The sequence below is a fragment of the Lithobates pipiens genome, unplaced genomic scaffold, assembly GCF_037356315.1.
Source record: "Lithobates pipiens isolate NorthernLeopardFrog02 unplaced genomic scaffold, aLitPip1_a1.2 Scaffold_3, whole genome shotgun sequence".
NCBI classification, from domain to species: domain Eukaryota; kingdom Metazoa; phylum Chordata; class Amphibia; order Anura; family Ranidae; genus Lithobates; species Lithobates pipiens.
The window spans coordinates 157,972,905-157,994,654 of record NW_027507790.1 but is presented as its reverse complement, the minus strand read 5'-3'; positions in this window follow the sequence as shown (position 1 = coordinate 157,994,654).

The following is a 21,750-nucleotide window of genomic DNA, read 5'->3' as shown; positions in this document are numbered from 1 at the left end:
GGCATTCTTAATCGTGACACAATTGAGACCCTTATAATCAATATAAGGTCTCAGTTCACCGCTCTTCTTCTTTCACAAAGAAGAAACCAGCACCAGCAGGAGACAAGGATTTGCGGATGAAACCTCGAGAATGTTGTAGATGCACTTACTCCTCCATGGCCTTATCCTCCAAGAACAACAAAGGTTAAACCTGGCCATGAAGGGGTATGGCAGCAGGTTGAAGGTCAATTGCGCAATCATAAGTGTGGAGTCAAACTACCGGCTTGACCTTTGTCGAAGACGTCGCTAAAATTGTAGTACTCCTCTGGCAGGGAGGTGATTGAAGAGGTGCAGAGGACCATGGATACCTTCAGGAAGTATGTCTCACTGCATTGTGTACAGAGTACAGAATTCAATGGCATAGTCGGCAACAGTTCTCGTACTCTGTTTGATGGACATGAGGCTCTTGGCAGCAGAAGCGGAGCATGAGGGAACGTTAAATACCCTTTTAAAGGAGGCCACAAAGTCAGGGTAACTCAAGACAACAGGTTTTTGTGTCTTCCATAAAGGGTTTGCCCATGTCAAGGCTTTCTCAGAAAGCAAAGATATCATGAAACCTACTTTGCTTCTGTTCGTGGGAAACACCTGGGGCAGCATCTCAAAGTAAATCTCAACCTGGTTGAGAAACCCTCTGCATTAAACTGTGGAGAGAGATGAGAGCTGGCAATTAGCCGACAACTGAGCAGCCAGCCCAGAGAAGGAAGGGCTAAGCCAGCCCTGACACTGACAGGCTGGGCAAAGAGAACATTAATCCGAGAAGCAGCCAAGAGGCCCATGTTAAGTCTGGAAGAGCTGCAGAGATCCACAGCTCAGGTGGGAGAATCTGTCCACAGGACAACTATTAGTGGTTCACTCCACAAATATGGCCTTTATGGAAGAGTGGCAAGAAGAAATCCATTGTTGAAAGAAAGCCATAAGAAGTCTTGTTTGCTGTTTGTGAGAAGCCATATGAGGGACACAGCAAATGTGGAAGAAGGTGCTCTGGTCGGATAAGACCAAAATTTAAATTTTTGGCCTCAAAGCAAAACGATATGTGTGGCAGAACACTAACACTGCACATCACTTTGAACACACCATCAACACAGTGGAACATGGTGGTGGCAGCATCATGTTGTGGGGATGCTTTTCTTCAGTAGGGACAGGGAAGCTGGTCAGAGTTGATTGGAAGATGTATGGAGCCACATACAGCGAAATCTTGGAAGAAAACCTTTTAGAGTCTGCAAAAGACTTGAGACTGGGGCAGAGGTTCACCTTCCAGCAGGACAACAACCCTAAACATACAGCCAGAACTATAATGGAATGTTTTAGATCAAAGTTTCATAGTTTCATAGTTAGTAAGGTTGAATAAAGACACCAGTCCATCCTGAGTGAGTGTCTACAATTGTCCCTATCCCTGTACATTGCACACTCACATCAGTCCCTACCCTCAAGGAGCCCACAATCCAAGGTCCCCATTCATATACTAGGGCCAATTTTGGACAGAAGCCAATTAACCTACCTGCTTGTTTTTGGATTGTGGGAGGAAACCAGCGTACCTGGAGGAAACCCACGCAGTCTCAGGGAGAACATGCAAACTCCAGGCAGATAGTGTCGTGGTTGGGATTTGAACCCTTCTTACTGCTAGGTGAGAGTGCTAACCACTACACCACTGTGCCACCCAAAGTGTTAGAAATAATTTATCACTGTCTTGGTTTCCTGTCATGAAAGAGGAGTGAGAAATCCAGAATTAGTCTTACTGGAATCTTGTTTCCACGATAGCCAGTATCCCGCCAAATGCCAAAAGTATGCTCTGTTATTTTTCCCAGACAAAATAAGGAGCTTTTTGGCATAGCAGAAAAGTAAATTGAGCAGTAATCACTATTAGTGATGGCCGAACGGTTCGCCCGGCGGTCGTTTCGCGGCGAATTTCCGACTTTCGCCGTCCGCGGGTTCGAACGCCTTTTTCCGTCGTTCGCCCCGGCGGACTTACGTGTTTAATGTATACAAGAACTTTAACCTTTCGTGACACGTTTATCATGTGTTACAGGACAACCAATTGAGACATGACAGCTCATGGACACTTGGACATTCCCCCTAACCTATAAATACACCCGATCCGGTGGCCATTTTACATTCTTTCTTCTGTCACTGTAGGGAAAGGATCCTGTGTGGAGTAGGGACAGAGAAAACGCTAGCTATTTGGTACACAAAAGTTCTTTTCAGGACTGGTATAGGTGTTAGGTCAGCAGCCTGAGTTTCTTTTGTCAGTTTAGATAAAGGGACAGAGCGCTGTATGCTGCTATTTTAGGGACAGCTCAGCCAGATTAGTCTTTCTTCATCATCATCATCATCATCATCATTAGCTGTTACTATCAGGTCCACAAAAGAGCTGTTCCAGCTAATCGTTCCAGCCTACTCTTTTTTGCCAATTTGTATAGGGACAGGCAGGAAGCAGTGTGTCAGGCAGTGAGGATAATTTTAAAGACTTGCTGTTACTATTAGTTCCACAAAGGTTCTTTTCAGGACTGGTATCAGTGGTACGGTAATAGGCTTGTACACGTATAATATTCTTTCTTCCAAATATAGAAAGAATATTATACTTGACTGCTGCCCTTCTGCTGCAGTCTGCTAATCATTCACAACTCACTTGTTCCACAAAGCTCTTTATCAGGACTGGTAACTTGGTCTGTCTAGGGTGCTACGGTACATAGGCTTGGGTGCGGTACAGTCTGCTGTTCTGTAAGGACCGCTATCGGTCCACAATACATAGGGTTGCCGTGCACTACTGCTGACCGCTGCCCTATACTGCAGCAGTCCTTCATTGGTATAGGGACTGACGTACAGTCTGCTAATCACTAACACACAACCTGCTTGGTCCACAAAAGTTCTTATAAGGACTGGTAACTTGGTATAGGGTGCTACGGTACATAGGCCTGAGTGCGTTACAGTCTGCTGTTCTGTAAGGACCGCTATCGGTCCACAATACATAGGGTTGCCGTGCACTACTGCTGACCGCTGCCCTATACTGCAGCAGTCCTTCAGCGGTATAGGGACTGACGCACAGTCTGCTAAACACTAACACACAACCTGCTTGGTCCACAAAAGTTTTTATAAGGACTGGTAACTTGGTATAGGGTGCTACGGTACATAGGCCTGAGTGCAGTACAGTCTGCTGTTCTGTAAGGACCGCTATCGGTCCACAATACATAGGGTTGCCGTGCACTACTGCTGACCGCTGCCCTATACTGCAGCAGTCCTTCATTGGTATAGGGACTGACGTACAGTCTGCTAATCACTAACACACAACCTGCTTGGTCCACAAAAGTTCTTATAAGGACTGGTAACTTGGTATAGGGTGCTACGGTACATAGGCCTGAGTGCGTTACAGTCTGCTGTTCTGTAAGGACCGCTATCGGTCCACAATACATAGGGTTGCCGTGCACTACTGCTGACCGCTGCCCTATACTGCAGCAGTCCTTCATTGGTATAGGGACTGACGTACAGTCTGCTAATCACTAACACACAACCTGCTTGTTCCACAAAAGTTCTTATAAGGACTGGTAACTTGGTATAGGGTGCTACGGTACATAGGCCTGAGTGCGTTACAGTCTGCTGTTCTGTAAGGACCGCTATCGGTCCACAATACATAGGGTTGCCGTGCACTACTGCTGACCGCTGCCCTATACTGCAGCAGTCCTTCATTGGTATAGGGACTGACGTACAGTCTGCTAATCACTAACACACAACCTGCTTGGTCCACAAAAGTTCTTATAAGGACTGGTAACTTGGTATAGGGTGCTACGGTACATAGGCCTGAGTGCGTTACAGTCTGCTGTTCTGTAAGGACCGCTATCGGTCCACAATACATAGGGTTGCCGTGCACTACTGCTGACCGCTGCCCTATACTGCAGCAGTCCTTCAGCGGTATAGGGACTGACGCACAGTCTGCTAAACACTAACACACAACCTGCTTGGTCCACAAAAGTTTTTATAAGGACTGGTAACTTGGTATAGGGTGCTACGGTACATAGGCCTGAGTGCGTTACAGTCTGCTGTTCTGTAAGGACCGCTATCGGTCCACAATACATAGGGTTGCCGTGCACTACTGCTGACCGCTGCCCTATACTGCAGCAGTCCTTCATTGGTATAGGGACTGACGTACAGTCTGCTAATCACTAACACACAACCTGCTTGTTCCACAAAAGTTCTTATAAGGACTGGTAACTTGGTATAGGGTGCTACGGTACATAGGCCTGAGTGCGTTACAGTCTGCTGTTCTGTAAGGACCGCTATCGGTCCACAATACATAGGGTTGCCGTGCACTACTGCTGACCGCTGCCCTATACTGCAGCAGTCCTTCATTGGTATAGGGACTGACGTACAGTCTGCTAATCACTAACACACAACCTGCTTGTTCCACAAAAGTTCTTATAAGGACTGGTAACTTGGTATAGGGTGCTACGGTACATAGGCTTGAGTGCGGTACAGTCTGCTGTTCTGTAAGGACCGCTATCGGTCCACAATAGATAGGGTTGACGTGCACCACTGCTGACCGCTGCCCTATACTGCAGCAGTCCTTCAGCGGTATAGGGACTGACGTACAGTCTGCTAAACACTAATACACAACCTGCTTGGTCCACAAAAGTTCTTATAAGGACTGGTAACTTGGTATAGGGTGCTACGGTACATAGGCTTGAGTGCGGTACAGTCTGCTGTTCTGTAAGGACCGCTATCGGTCCACAATAGATAGGGTTGACGTGCACCACTGCTGACCGCTGCCCTATACTGCAGCAGTCCTTCAGCGGTATAGGGACTGACGCACAGTCTGCTAAACACTAACACACAACCTGCTTGGTCCACAAAAGTTTTTATAAGGACTGGTAACTTGGTATAGGGTGCTACGGTACATAGGCCTGAGTGCGTTACAGTCTGCTGTTCTGTAAGGACCGCTATCGGTCCACAATACATAGGGTTGCCGTGCACTACTGCTGACCGCTGCCCTATACTGCAGCAGTCCTTCATTGGTATAGGGACTGACGTACAGTCTGCTAATCACTAACACACAACCTGCTTGGTCCACAAAAGTTCTTATAAGGACTGGTAACTTGGTATAGGGTGCTACGGTACATAGGCCTGAGTGCGTTACAGTCTGCTGTTCTGTAAGGACCGCTATCGGTCCACAATACATAGGGTTGCCGTGCACTACTGCTGACCGCTGCCCTATACTGCAGCAGTCCTTCAGCGGTATAGGGACTGACGCACAGTCTGCTAAACACTAACACACAACCTGCTTGGTCCACAAAAGTTTTTATAAGGACTGGTAACTTGGTATAGGGTGCTACGGTACATAGGCCTGAGTGCAGTACAGTCTGCTGTTCTGTAAGGACCGCTATCGGTCCACAATACATAGGGTTGCCGTGCACTACTGCTGACCGCTGCCCTATACTGCAGCAGTCCTTCATTGGTATAGGGACTGACGTACAGTCTGCTAATCACTAACACACAACCTGCTTGTTCCACAAAAGTTCTTATAAGGACTGGTAACTTGGTATAGGGTGCTACGGTACATAGGCTTGAGTGCGGTACAGTCTGCTGTTCTGTAAGGACCGCTATCGGTCCACAATAGATAGGGTTGACGTGCACCACTGCTGACCGCTGCCCTATACTGCAGCAGTCCTTCAGCGGTATAGGGACTGACGTACAGTCTGCTAAACACTAATACACAACCTGCTTGGTCCACAAAAGTTCTTATAAGGACTGGTAACTTGGTATAGGGTGCTACGGTACATAGGCTTGAGTGCGGTACAGTCTGCTGTTCTGTAAGGACCGCTATCGGTCCACAATAGATAGGGTTGACGTGCACCACTGCTGACCGCTGCCCTATACTGCAGCAGTCCTTCAGCGGTATAGGGACTGACGCACAGTCTGCTAAACACTAACACACAACCTGCTTGGTCCACAAAAGTTTTTATAAGGACTGGTAACTTGGTATAGGGTGCTACGGTACATAGGCCTGAGTGCGTTACAGTCTGCTGTTCTGTAAGGACCGCTATCGGTCCACAATACATAGGGTTGCCGTGCACTACTGCTGACCGCTGCCCTATACTGCAGCAGTCCTTCATTGGTATAGGGACTGACGTACAGTCTGCTAATCACTAACACACAACCTGCTTGGTCCACAAAAGTTCTTATAAGGACTGGTAACTTGGTATAGGGTGCTACGGTACATAGGCCTGAGTGCGTTACAGTCTGCTGTTCTGTAAGGACCGCTATCGGTCCACAATACATAGGGTTGCCGTGCACTACTGCTGACCGCTGCCCTATACTGCAGCAGTCCTTCAGCGGTATAGGGACTGACGCACAGTCTGCTAAACACTAACACACAACCTGCTTGGTCCACAAAAGTTCTTATAAGGACTGGTAACTTGGTATAGGGTGCTACGGTACATAGGCTTGAGTGCGGTACAGTCTGCTGTTCTGTAAGGACCGCTATCGGTCCACAATAGATAGGGTTGACGTGCACCACTGCTGACCGCTGCCCTATACTGCAGCAGTCCTTCAGCGGTATAGGGACTGACGTACAGTCTGCTAAACACTAATACACAACCTGCTTGGTCCACAAAAGTTCTTATAAGGACTGGTAACTTGGTATAGGGTGCTACGGTACATAGGCTTGAGTGCGGTACAGTCTGCTGTTCTGTAAGGACCGCTATAGGTCCACAATAGATAGGGTTGACGTGCACCACTGCTGACCGCTCACCTATACTGCAGCAGTCCTTCAGCGGTATAGGGACTAAGAGTTTTGTCACAGGGTCATTTAAAAAATGACATGCAGAGGAAGAGGCAGGCCCTTCCGCAGGGGTGGTAGGGGTAGGGCAGGAGCAACAGGCTTGAGCCAAAGTGGGAAGTTGCAGAAGGTGCGTTCAATTACTTTAAAGGATGCACCAGACTAGGTTGAGTGGCTCGCTCAGCCTTACTCTTCTGCACCCTCCTCATCCTCTCGATCTGCACCCTCTTCTTCACTCTCTGCTATGTGCACCCCCAAAGACACTACCACCAACAACACGACCACCACCACCACCACCACATACCTTCCGCTTGAGTCACTGGAATTATTTTCCGATCCATATCAAGAGGACATTTCTGATGCGCAGCCACTCTTGGTATTGGATCAGGAAGAGGAGGTAGCAACAAGCGCTACTCAGCAGTCTGACGCCAGTACCCAGATCAGCCCAAGGAGGAGGTTGGTCCCCGGTGTTGCTGCCTACTCTACTTATAGCGGTGGGGAAGGTGACGTTGATGATGACGTGTCTAGTGATGTCACGTGGGTGCCCACAAGAGAGGAAGAGGAGGGGAGTTCAGAGGGAGATATGGACCAGCAGATAGGGAGGAGAAGCAGCAATGACTTACATTGCACAGCAGGGACAAAGCAGACTGCAAATGTATCAGGAGCGAGTCATCGACCATGTACGGTCACATCTGGCGCTCCCAGGACACCGGCACATGGCTCCGCAGTGTGGGCTTTTTTTAACGTGTCCGCTGCTGACAATAGCGTTGCCATCTGCAATCTTTGCAGTCAACGCGTTAGTCGCGGTAAGCCCAATACTCACCTAGGGACGACCGCCTTAAGAAGGCACATGAGCAGCCATCACCGAGCCCAGTGGGAGCAACGGAACACACAAAGCCACACTGCAGGCTCTCACCGTCCAGCCTCGTCTTCTACTTCTCCTTCTCCTCTCTCCTCACAATTGTCCTCCACTCCACCTTCCATCACGCCAAGCTCACATTTTTCTGCAAAAAGGCAGGCTTCCGTGGGCCTAATGTTTGAGCGTAAAAAAATGATGACGCCGGATAACCCTCTTGCCCAACGGTTGGCGGCTGGCTTGTCAGAACTCATAGCCCGCCAACTACTGCCATATAAACTGGTGGACTCGGAGGCCTTTCGCAAATTTGTGGCCATTGGAACACCACAATGGAAGGTCCCAGGAAGGAAGTATTTCTCAGAGAAGGGCATCCCAGAGCTATATGGCCATGTTCAGCGGCAAGTGAATGTATCTCTGGCACACAGTGTCGGTGCCAAGATACATCTGACCACAGACACGTGGTCTAGCAAACACGGGCAGGGAAGGTATATCAGTTTTACTGCCCACTGGGTGAACCTTCTGACGGCCGTCAAGCATGTAACCCGTGGCACCCGTGTAGATTTGGTTTTACCGCCACGGATTGCATGCAGGCCTGACTCTTCTTCTCCTCCTCCTACTCCATCCTCCTCCCTCTCCTCCTCAGCTGCCTCCTCCTTTTCCGCTGCTAGCGTCTCTTCCACTGCACCGCCCAAGCTCCCCAGAACCTATTCCACATGCCAGGTGAGACGTTGCCATGCCGTGCTGCGTCTGTTGTGCCTGGAAGCAAAGAGCCACACTGGCCCGGCACTCCTTTCAGCTTTGCGTTCACAGGCAGATGAGTGGCTAACACCGCTCAATTTGACAGTTGGTAAAGTGGTGTGTGACAACGGTGCCAATCTGCTTAGCGCATTGAAACAGGGCAAAATCACGCACGTGCCGTGCATGGCACACGTCTTAAACTTGGTCGTGCAGCGATTCCTTGTCAAATACCCTGGGGTCCAGGACATCTTGCGGCAGGCAAGGAAAATCTCGGCCCATTTCAGAAGATCTTACACGGCCATGGCTCGCCTTGCTGACATTCAGCGGCGACACCATCTGCCGGTCAGACGTCTTATTTGCGATTGCCCGACGCGATGGAACTCAACCTTCTATATGCTTGATAGGCTGCTCCAGCAGAAACGTGCAGTTAACGTCTACCTGTATGAACTCTGCGAAAGAAACGGTTCTGGGGAGCTGGGTTTTTTTTCACCGCGCCAGTGGCTGCTCATGCGCGACACATGCAGACTTCTGCGGCCATTTGAGGAGATCACCAAACTGGTCAGTCGCAGCCATGGCGCCATCAGTGACATGGTACCTTATGCCTTCTTTCTGGAGCGTGCATTGCGTCGTGTCATTGATCAGGCTGTGGAGGAGCAGGAGCGGGAAGATGAGGAAGTCGCAATGCTGGATGAATTCCCAGGGGGGGCTACTCTATCTGAGACAAGTCAACAACAGGAGTCTGATGAGGAGTCAGAGGAGGATGGTGCCGGGGCGGATGAGCAGGAGCAAGAAGAGCATGCTTTAAACCTTTCTGGGATCCCTGTTGTGCGAGGATGGGGAGAGGAGAATGAAGAGGACGACATTATCCTGGATGATGAGCAGGAGCCAGGCCACCACACCGCTTCCACTTTAGTGCAAATGGGGGCCTTCATGCTCCAGTGTTTTAATAGGGACCCCCGTATAAAAAGCATGAGGGTCAAGGACCAGTACTGGGTGGCAACGTACTTAGACCCCCGGTACAAACACAAAATGGCGGAAATGTTACCGCCGTCGCAGAGGGCTGTCAGAATGCAGCACTTCCAGGCCTTGCTTCGAGAAATGCTGCATTCTGCTTTTGCGTGCGCTGGCAGAGGAGCAATTCCCACTCCCAGAGAAGGATTTGCGGGTACCAATCCAACAGCGCCTGCAAGAAGAGGCCGGTTTGAAGATGTGTTGGTGACTTCGGATATGAGGTCATTCTTTCAGCCGACCCATCGACAGGTGTCATCCGGATCCAGCATCAGGGAACGCCTAGACCGTCAGGTGTCCGACTACATTGGGTTAACGGCCGATGTGGACGCTCTGAGGAGTGATGAACCCCTAGACTACTGGGTGGGCAGGCTTGACCTCTGGCCAGAGCTTGCCCAATTTGCAATCGAACTGTTGGCTTGCCCCTCATCCAGTGTCCTGTCCGAAAGGACGTTCAGCGCAGCAGGGGGGATTGTGACCGATAAGCGTACTCGCCTAGCTCACCACAGTGTTAACTACCTCACATTTCTAAAAATGAATGAGGCATGGATCTCGGAGGAATTCAACACATGTGATCAGTAGACCATGTATATGTCTATAAACAATTTTTGGAATCAAGCACACAGACCTTCTTAATTCATTTGGCTCACTTCCCTGACCCAAAAAAGCACACCGTACTATATGCCCCTACCCTCCTCTTTGAAGAGGTTGAGCGGTGTCATATTTCTACTGGGGCTGCTTATTATGAGGGGTTCCCACCATCCCTGTGCTGTGCTGACTTCCTCCTGGGTGTTCTTATTATGAGGGGCTCCCACCATCCCTGTGCTGTGCTGACTTCCTCCTGGGGGTTCTTATTATGAGGGGATCACACCATCCCTGTGCTGTGCTGACTTCCTCCTGGGGCTGCTTACGGTGCTGCTGTCAGCGCTGTATGTCACGGAGCTGCTGTCAGCGCTGTATGTCACGGAGCTGCTGTCAGCGCTGTATGTCACGGAGCTGCTGTCAGCGCTGTATGTCACGGAGCTGCTGTCAGCGCTGTATGTCACGGAGCTGCTGTCAGCGCTGTATGTCACGGAGCTGCTGTCAGCGCTGTATGTCACGGAGCTGCTGTCAGCGCTGTATGTCACGGAGCTGCTGTCAGCGCTGTATGTCACGGAGCTGCTGTCAGCGCTGTATGTCACGGTGCTGCTGTCAGCGCTGTATGTCACGGAGCTGCTGTCAGCGCTGTATGTCACGGAGCTGCTGTCAGTGCTGTATGTCACGGAGCTGCTGTCAGCGCTGTATGTCACGGAGCTGCTGTCAGCGCTGTATGTCACGGAGCTGCTGTCAGCGCTGTATGTCACGGAGCTGCTGTCAGCGCTGTATGTCACGGAGCTGCTGTCAGCGCTGTATGTCACGGAGCTGCTGTCAGCGCTGTATGTCACGGTGCTGATGTCAGTGCTCTGTATTACGGTGCTGCTGTCAGTGCTCTGTATCTCCTGCACCCTCTTGTTTGCCTACCCTGGTCCCTGACCTTCCCTCTCCTCCATTGCCTTCATTAGCTCCATAGTCCTGAATTGTCAGAACAATTTCCCAAATAAAAAAAAAATGCTTGTAGTTATCGATCCCAAATTCACCTCATACATGTATTATGCTATTGTCCAGGTGGTGGGACTACGTGCTACCCCCTAATAATTACCCCGTGGCCGCAAATTCGACCTAAAGGTTTGCGAAATTCGCCTCCCATTGAAGTCAATGGAGCCCGCGGCGAACGGTCGTTTTCGCGAACGTTTGTGTCCGTTCGCGTTTCGCGTTCGCGAAACGTCCCGTCGGAAGTTCGTCCATCACTAATCACTATAGTGGTTGGTAAATTATCAACCAATCTTAATAGGCAAACATTTATGGAAGGGCTGAGTGGAATGGTATTAAGTGAACTGGCATAAGCAATTACATCCCAAAAAATATGCATAAAATGTACTTAAACTTGGGAGCATCTCCACCATGCAGATGACTGATCGTGATAGATCCTAGCAAGTATAGCTGGAGTGAGATAGATACGGTGTAGAAACTTATAGTATATGCTTACATTTCACCCAATTAGGCCAAAATAATTTGCTCAGGTCTGGAAACAGAAGTTTATATATATTAAAGTTTAGAGAGTTTCTCATTTCTTAACAATGATTCAATTCTAGTTGACTGAAGGGACAAAAGGCCCACCTCAAATTGAGTGTAAAAGGATAACTCCACTATTGTGGAAAAAAAATATTGCAAATAAAAAATAATAATATAGCATATCAAATTTGGTACACATGCTGTATTGTAATTTGTTATTAAAAATGACCTTTCCTTTTCAACCTGTAGCACTGTAATCTTCTGAAAAATTAAATGCAATATTGCAGCTGATGTTCACAATGTCCTCGGAGATGTCATATCCTGCTTGTTTGGTTGGCTTACTGATTTCCTCAAAAGTCTGGACTAAGTTACAAGTCAGATTTTAGGCATTCTCTGCAACAAAAAATTCAGTTTGGTGAGATGCTCCTAAAGGTATAATCGCTTCTAAAGGAATGCATACCCTGCCACTCTCCTCATTAGAGCCCTTCAAGTGCATCAGTGGCTTAAAAATTAAAAACCTTTCAGAATCAGTCCTGCGCAAGACATGATCTATTGAAGAGCTTGCTTCAAAGCAAAAAAGGTATAAATATCCACTTGCCTACTGGGCACTTAAACACCCTTCCTGCCCAGACCAATTTTGAGCTTTCGGTGCTCTCACACTTTGAATGACAATTACTCAGTCATGCAACACTGTACCCAAATTAATTTTTTGTCCTTTTTTTCCCCCCAAATAGAGCTTTCTTTTGGGGGTATTTTATCACCTCTGGGTTTTTTTTATTTTTTGCGCTATAAATGAAAACATAATGAAAATTTTGAAAAAAAAGCATTTTTCTTTGTTTTTGTGATAAAATTTAGCAAATTATTAATTTTTATTCATAAATTTTGCCCACAATTTATACTGTGACATATCATTGGTAAAAATAACCCAAATTAGTGGATATTATTTGGTCTTTGTGAAAGTTAGAGAGTCTACAAGCTGTGGTGCGAATCCAACAAAATTGATCACATCTGATGTACTTGTGGCCTATCTCATTTCTTGTGACCCGAACACGCCAGGAAAGTACAAATACCCCCCAAATGACCCCTTTTTTTAAAGTAGCCATTCCAAGGTATTTAGTAAGAGGAATGGTGAGGTTTTTGATGTTGTCATTTTTTCCCACAATTCTTTGCAAAATGAAGATTTTTTATTTCATTTTAATTTTTTCCACAAAATTATCATTGTAATAGGTTATTTCTCTATACCACAGATGACGCCTCAAAATAAATTCTGCTACTCCCCCTGAGTATTACGATGCAACATGTGTGGGACTTTTTCACAGCCTGGCCACATAGAGAGGCCCAAAATGCAGGTAGCGCCATCACGTGTTCTAGGAGCATAATAACTTGTTGACTACCTATTACACTTTTGAAAGCCTTGGAGCACCAGGACAATGACACTTGACACCGACGTGGCACTGATGACAGATGGCACTGATACGTGGCACTGATATGTGGCACGGATGACAGATGACACTAATACGTGGCACTGATGACACGTGACACTGACAGATGGCACTAATATGTGGCACTGGTGACAGATGGCACTTATACGTGGCACTGATGACACATGGCACTGATGACACATGGCACTAATACATGGCACTGATGACAGATGGAACTAATACGTGGCACTGATGACACGTGACACTGATGACAGATGGCACTGATACCTGGCATTGATGACACGTGACAATGATAACAGATGGCAAGTGACACTGACAGGTGGCACTGATGACAGGTGGCACTGATGACTGATGGTACTAATATGTGGCACTGATGACACGTGACACTGTTATGGCACTGATGACAGATGGCACTATGGGGCACTGATGACATGTGGCACTGATGTGTCAGTGATGACAGATGGCACTATGTGGCACTGATGACACGTGGCACTGATGTGGCACTGATGACAGGTGGCACTGATGACAGATGGCACTTATAAGTGGCACTCACTGAGGACAGATGGCACTGATGACAAATGGCACTGATGGCATGTGGTAGTGGGGGCAGATGGCACTGACAGGTGGCAATGGGGACAGATGGGCACTGTATTTTTATTTTATTTTATTTTTTTATATTTTTTACACTGACCACTGCAGAGATGCAGCGGTTCATCTCTCCCTCCTCACACGCTGTCTGTGTGAGGATGGAAAGCCGGCGATGAGAGATGATCTCATATGTTTACATATGAGATCATCTCTCATTGGGCACGCCGATCACGCTGTAAATGGCCGCTGTGATTGCCCGTTTACAGCAATCTGTGACTGGCTGTGTCTGGGGGACACGGCCAGCACTGAACTTCCCAGATGCGCGCCCGCGGTGATGCGCAGAGGGAAAGTTAACGGGAGGACGTCCGGGGACGGCCTCCCGGCAGATAGCGTCTGCGCTGCAGCCGTCTTTTGGCTATAGCGCGGGCGCGAAGTGGATATGCAACAAAGTTTGTCGAAATCTTTGCAATCTACAAGTGGAGTAAGTGGAGTTACTCTTTTAAATGCATTTCTAAGTTGCATGTATCTAAAAAAACAGGAGTTTGAAAGCTGATACAGTTTAGGCCATCAAATGGCATCAAGACTCCATTATTTACAATATCTTATATCTTACGATCTTAATAGTTTTTACACCAAATCTAATCCCTTACAGGGTAAGACAAACAAACAACATATGGTATATAACTACACTAATACCTAGTTAAAACTAATAAAACATTTGAAAGTGTATTAATGCTGTTAAAGGGTAACAATACTTTCAGTATAGTTACCCTTAAAATTTTGCCACTCTTCCACCCCATCCCTGACAACCCTTCTCAAATCTGCCACTTGCCTGTTCACAATTCATGGAGAGCTATGCTTCGGGACCTCTCGAAGACACAAAACTTCTGCCTAGAATATATCCCACCTGGGCTGGAAATGCACATTATATCCTCTATTTATTTCTTTGGGAAGGGCCTACAATCAATGGTCCCCCATAGGAACGAAATGAGAATCTACTATATATACACAGCCAGAGACTATAAAAGGCAGAGACTACAAAAATCCTGTTATTCTATTTCTTTGTGGATTTTGGACATGTAAGTGATAAACCTGGGGGGTGAGGGCTTAGACAGTATATTGAAGGGGTTGTAAAGGCAGAACATTTTTATCTTAATGCATTCTATGCATTAAGATAAAAAACCTTTTGTGTGCAGTAGCCCCCCCCCCCCAGCACCCCTAATACTTACCTGAGCCCCATCCCTATCCAGCTATGTCCAAAAGTCCCTCTGCCGTCCGGGACTCTCCCTCGTGATTGTCTGAGACACAGCAGCGTCGCCATTGGCTCTCGCTGATGTCAATCAATCTCAGCAAATCAGGAGAGAGGAGGGACAGGGCCAGGCCGCAGCTCCATGTGTGAATGGATACACGGAGCTGCAGCTCGTTTTGGGTGCCCCCATAGCAAGCTGCTTGCTGTGGGGGCACTCAACAGGACGAAGAGGCCAGGAACTCCAGTCAGGGACTCGAGAAGAGGAGAGTCTGTGCTGCTCTGTGCAAAACCAACTGCACAGGGCAGGTAATTATAACATGTTTATTATTTTAATAGAAAAAAAAAATACAAAAACGAGACTTTACAACCACTTTAAGGATGATTGTACAAAAAGTACAGCCATCCTTTAAAGGCCAATTATACCCAAAATAAACACTTATGTCCCTTTTCCATTCTGTGGATCTGCCAAGAACAATATTACACATTTCTTATAACCTTGTAACTAGCAATGGAAACACAAACTACCTCACAATATCTGCAAGTATCTGAACGATAAAACAAGCAGAGGATAAATAAAGCCAATGTGCATGACTAACATACAAAAAAATAAAATAAATCACTTTTAGGTGCAGTATGTTGCATCCTTTTGCATCCCTAACTAAGTAACTTTAAAAATATATTTTTATATACAGTATACTGTATGCATACATATACATTTTTTTATAATACATAAAAAATTTATACATACTCTACCCCCCAAAAAAACAAAAAATGGCCATAATCCCTGTGATACGATTCTCCTTCTGTGACTCCAGTGTATGCCCTGGAAACCTGATCACTCATATATTCACAACACTGATGTATTATAATATATTAACATATTAACTTGCATGTGCAGCACTGTTCATAGTGATGCGCTGTAGCTTTCATTTCTGTATTGAAGATAACATACAGCAGGATAATTGTAATATACATTGTGAAGCAGTTCTGTAAACACTAATCTAGTTAGCATGGCTTCGCGAATGATTAAGAGGGGAGTGACTGTATATTTTCCATAAACGTAGGTTATCATTCCTAGTTTGAAGTACCCTGTGATGCTTTGTTATGTATATGGAGAAAGAAAGCCGATCAAAAACGATTATTTACATATAGAATGTAGTTGTTTGATGTAAATGGCATTATTTATTTATTTATTTTATTTTACGTTGTTTTGATCAAATACCATATGTAAAAAAATGTTTTGCAAATATCTCTTAGGCCTTTTTTTCCATTGATCCAGCCTTTGATCTCAGTCTTTGATGCACAGCAGCTCATCTTGAGAACTATTGTGATTTGCATTTGAATGACCTTTATTTGAGACCATTACCTCAAGAGGAATCCTAAGCTAATAATATATAACTTCAAACCTTGGCTATATTATGTGCCAGTTGGGAGATATGAAACAACAAGGCAAGAATAAAGGATACAGATGGCCAAGATTGCCTTAAAGTGGAAAGTGCAGAAATAACTTCAAAATACCTTTTTACCCAGAAGGAATTTCCATAACTTTTGTTATTTCTGAATTAATTCATAGTTTAAAAAAATGGAAGATAGATCACATGACTTGCTTGCTTTAGCTAACCATATATAGCTTCAGATTGTTGCTCAATGTAATTTTGAAGCAACTGCATGATAATTTGATAGCATATGAACTGAAGGCCATCACCAAAGTAAACATTGACCTACACAAAACCACATACAATGGTGATTTTTACCTGTTGCATCTTACAACGTGCTGCATCTTGCAACTTACCTATCCCTTTCACTAAGTCTTGTCTGCATCTCTGTCAATCTCTTTACTGGCGTCCAGTCAACATGATAATACAATCCAAGTTACTATATTTTGCTTTCAGAACATTTCACCATTAGTGTGCCCCTACAATTATGAACTCACAAAACCAATTCTCTCCAAACCATTCTTTCCACTTCTTTCTGACGTTTCTCTAGGGTTTCTCTAGGTCAGCCCATATTCTCTGGAGTTTTCTTCTTTATCCTATTAGACTAGCCTGCACTTTTAAAATGTTCAGACATAACTCATCAAAATCACCTTCTACTTAACCCAACTCATTTTTCACCCAGTGATTCAGAACATTTCACCATTAGTGTGCCCCTATAATTATGAACTCATTAAACCAATACTCTCCAAACCATTATTTCCACTTCTTTCTGACTTTTTAAAGTAGTTCTCTACATTTTTCTCTAGGTCAGCCCAATATTCTCTGGAGTTTTCTTCTTTATTCTATTAGACTAGCCTGCACTTTTAAAATGCTCAGACATAACTCATAAAAATCACCTTCTACTCAACCCAACTAATTTTTCACCAAGTGGTTCATTCAAATAACCTGCAGTCATCACCATCTCCGCTTCAGCAATTATGCCTAAGGTTTCTTAATTTCTGATAGCAAATCCTTATGAACACAAACTTCTTCTCCTCTTTCATCGTGGCTTAGTGCTTGTTCATTCTTGTCCATCCTCCAATCTGTTTGTTTGTGCATGCATCATTAACACTTTGGTAAATTCTATGTCCAATAACAATGACCTTTAATGTTTAAAAGCCCTGAAAAAACCCTAAAGCAGCCCTTACATGGCCTGATCCTTCTTGGATTACCTAAAATGGACCTTAATTCCAACTGCTTTGGCCACCCTTTAAATCAGATAAATAAATTGGTTTTATATTTGTTTTACTATTAATATATGCTGTGGCTGTGGCTCACAGCATGGGGTCTGGCGCTTCCCTGTTCACCAATGCAGGTCCGAATTTTTGCCTGAATTTGCACCTGAATCAAACCAGAAGACACACAGGACCCTTCTTCAATGCGGACCGCGGCTGCCCCGGAGCTGTGTCATGCGAATTGGATGCGGACAAACCTGCATCCAATATTAAAGGAAACCATGGAGTTTTAAATTCATATGTGTAAGGGAGAAAACCAGAGGCTTTTGTATAAATCAAGGAATTGGAAGAGACTTCTGATGTTCTTTTAAATTTACATCAAGAGAGAATGTAGAAGACACAAGTTTTGATTCAAAATAAAGAAGCTGTTTGATGTATTTCTCACATCTAAATGTATCTTACTTGCGTAAAAATAAACATTTTCACAGCATCCGTACAAAATTCTAATATAACATAACTGTTCTCCAAATATAAGTTTATTTGTTATAATAACATCAATGTGCTCCAGGTTTAACAGGTAGGAGTATTATACATAAGTATACATATACCCACCAACCACCCCCCCCCCCCCCACCACCACCACCCACACACACCTCCCATGTTCCATTTTTATTACTGTGTAAGATGCACTCTCCTCTTGTTACTTTCTTTTTTAATGCTTTTTGATTGTGCACTATAATTTGGCCCGTCAAAAGTGACACATATCTAAAGTAGCGTGGCACAAAATTGCCTGGGGCCTGTTTTGCATGGAAATGAATTTAGATGAAATATATAGTTTTGCTATTGTGTCTTTTTAACTATGTGTCACATTTTTCACTAGGTGTCAGCTTGGTTATGATCTTTATGCTAATTGTTAATGTTACATGCTGTATAATAATAATAATAGTTTAACTAGGGCTAAACCCCCCAAAAAATGAATACTCACTATGTAACTCAGGAAACAGAAATCTACTCATCTTAATACACTATTTTATATTGATTTATATCAGTTGTACATTTTAAGCTATTACTGGCCCAACTTGCATGGCATCATGTAAAGTTGAAACTCATTTCCGGATTTATCATTTCTTTCTCTCCTAGAACAAATAATTTGTGCCCCCCCCCCCCCCCCCCCCAAACAAAACAACAACAAAAAATGCATAGTATAAACAACTAATTTATCAAGATTTAAAATATGTTAACATTTAACAGGATTATGATTATAATTACATTATTTAAATCAAAACCAAGCTTAAACCAAGCTTTATGAGAAATGTGTCTATATAAGTACTGTATTTATGGCAGTCCTGTGAATAACACTCTTCCTGTCCCTGGACACACATCTACCTTAGTTCATCTCCATTACATTTCCTCAAGCAGCACCAGGCAGGTTGCACATGCGCAGTGTGTGATCCACTGACAGTCTGCTGGTGAGTTTTCTATCATAGAGACCCGACAACCAATCAAAAAACCTGCATTACTGGCCGATGTCTGGTATGTTCCCCAGCTATGTTAACAATCCAGAGCTCACAATTAGAACTGCAGCACACTATAGCCAAAAAAAACAGCCTAGTAGTGGAACAAATGTGCATATCTTTATTTTTCTTACAGCAAAGAGACAGGTAAACATTTCAGTCTAGGCCAAATACCTTGCTATACTACTTTGCCTGTTTTGGATTAAATCCTGAAATGGCAAAAATCATTAGTAGAAATATGGTAACCAGGCATTTTTCTGTTCCTTTTTTTAATACACTTTGAAAAAACATTTTGAAAACACATCAGATCTCAGTGGGGAAAAATATCATGCTGGATATGGTATCTGTGCTGATATGGATTTGGTAATGTGTTAGGAACGAAGGGATGCCACATTGTTTGCTGAAAATGAAAATGATCAACCTACAGAGGGCTGAATTTAAAAGACACCCCAAAAATATAAGTGAAAACATGATGCAGCAGGCTAGTCCATTTTGCTGAAATTTAATTGCAGCAACTAGAATGGTACTCGGTAGATTGTATGGGCCCCATGTGCTTGTATGCATGCCTGACAAGGTTGGGGCATGCTCCTAATGAGTGTGTATGGCCCCCATGTGCTTGTGTGCATGCCTGACAAGGTTGGGGCATTCTCCCAGATCTGGACCAGGGCATCACTGTGCTCTTGAACAGACTGAGGTACAACCTGGTGGCATTGGATGGACTGACACATAATGTCCCAGAGGTGTTCTATTGGATTTAGGTCAGACAAGCATGGGGGCCATTCGATGGTATAAATTCCTTTATCCTCCAGGAACTGGCTGCATACTCTCTCCACATGAGGCTGGGCATTGTCGTGCACTAGGAGGAACCCAGGACCCACTGCACCAGCGTAGGTTCTAACAATGGGTCCAAGGATTTCATCCCAATACCTAATGGTCATCAAGGTGCCATTGTCTAGCCTGTAGAGGTCTGTGCATTCCTCCATGGATATGTCTCCCCAGACCATCACTGATCCACCACCAAACATGCTGAGTGATGTTACAGGCAGTATAACGTTCTCTGTGGCTTCTCTAGACCCTTTCACGTCTGTCACATGTGCTCAGGGTAAACCTGCTCTCATCTGTGAAAAGCAGAGGGTGCCAGTGGTGGACCTGCCAATTCTGGTGTTCAATGGCAAATGCCAACCAAGCTCCACGGGCAGTGAGCACAGGGCCCACTAGAGGACGTTGGGCCCTTGGGCCACCCTCATGAAGTCTGTTTCTGATTGTTTGGTCAGAGATATTCACACCAGTGGCCTGCTGAATGTCCTTTTGTAGGGTTCTGGCAGTGCTCATCCTATTCGTCTTTGCAAAAAGAAGCAGATACCGGTCCTGCTAATGGGTTAAGGACCTTCTATGGCCCTGTCCAGCTCTCCTAGAGTAATTTCTTGCCTCCTGGAATCTCCTCAATACTCTAGAGACTTTGCTCGGAGACACGGCAAACCTTCTGACAAGGGCACATATTTATGTTCCATTCTGGAGGAGTTGGACCATCTGTGCAACTTCTTTAGGGTTCAGGTATTGCCTCATGCTACCAGTAGTGACACTGACCCTAACCAAATGCAAAACTAGTGAAAAACAGACTGAAAAGTTTAGTAAGTAGAAAAAAAATTTCAGTGGTCCATGCACCCAAGAAACAAAATGTGGGTACAGATACATATATAGTATTATATTTTATATTTTTTTTCTTTTAGAAAAATGACATTGCAAGCCAATTTCTATATTCTGGAACTGGGAGCTGACACTTGTAGTTTGAGTGAAGAATCCTTTCCTGTGGTTACTCTGATAAGGACTTCTTTCAGAATAAAAAGCCTCTTATTAGCTAAGGTTGATCTACATGTAGACATCTCATTATTTTATTTTAGACAGAAGAACCTTTGGCACTGTGGAGTGTTCAAAAGTTGATTTTGTCACAAAATATTCTTTTTTTTTCCCCAATGTCAAGCTAAGCAGTTTGGAAATGTCTGAAGAAAAAAATATTTATCTTTGCATTTTATATTCATTTTTCCAGAGGGTCAGAATATTCATGAAGAAAAGGGGAAAAGCATTCTTAATAATGTAAATTGAAAAAGAAAATATGCTATTGCTTTTAGCTTTAGAGAATACTGTATAAAGAGATTTAAAGTAAAGATGATTCCACTAAACATTGCAAATGTTTTACTGGCACACTTGACATGTTAATGCCATAACATTCTTAAAGATTTTTATTAGAAGCTGTGTATAAGATGTTGAATTTCAGGGTTGTGTTAATTAAAGGACAGGTTCACATTTCTATAAAAATCCAGAAGCTCGCCCTTCATAGCCCCCTAACCTAATCACACGAAAACACCCCACATCTTTTTTTTTTTTATTATAAATAAAAAATGCAGAGTAATATAGTATATATAAATATAACTAGCGCTGCATTTATATTTATACTAGCTCATCAGGCTTTGCATATATTAATCTTTTTTTTGCTGGCTGCCAATTTGTGATCACTAACACAGACGTTATTTTTATTTTATTTTTAGAGGTTTTTTTTAAACTGCCACACAGTGATAGCTTCCTGATGAGTTTACTTCCTCTTTCATTCCCTGCAAAGGTAAAGCATAATGGACTACTATGCATCGCATATTAGTCCATTATGTGTCACTTACCTGACACAGGAGCCAGCGATGTCACCGCTGTCCCCTATAGTCCGGCGCATCCATCTTCTCGGTGGGTATCGCAGCTCCGTCGCTGTCATTCGGCGAAGCCGCGATGACGTCACACGCGGCATATTTTCGCCGTTGAC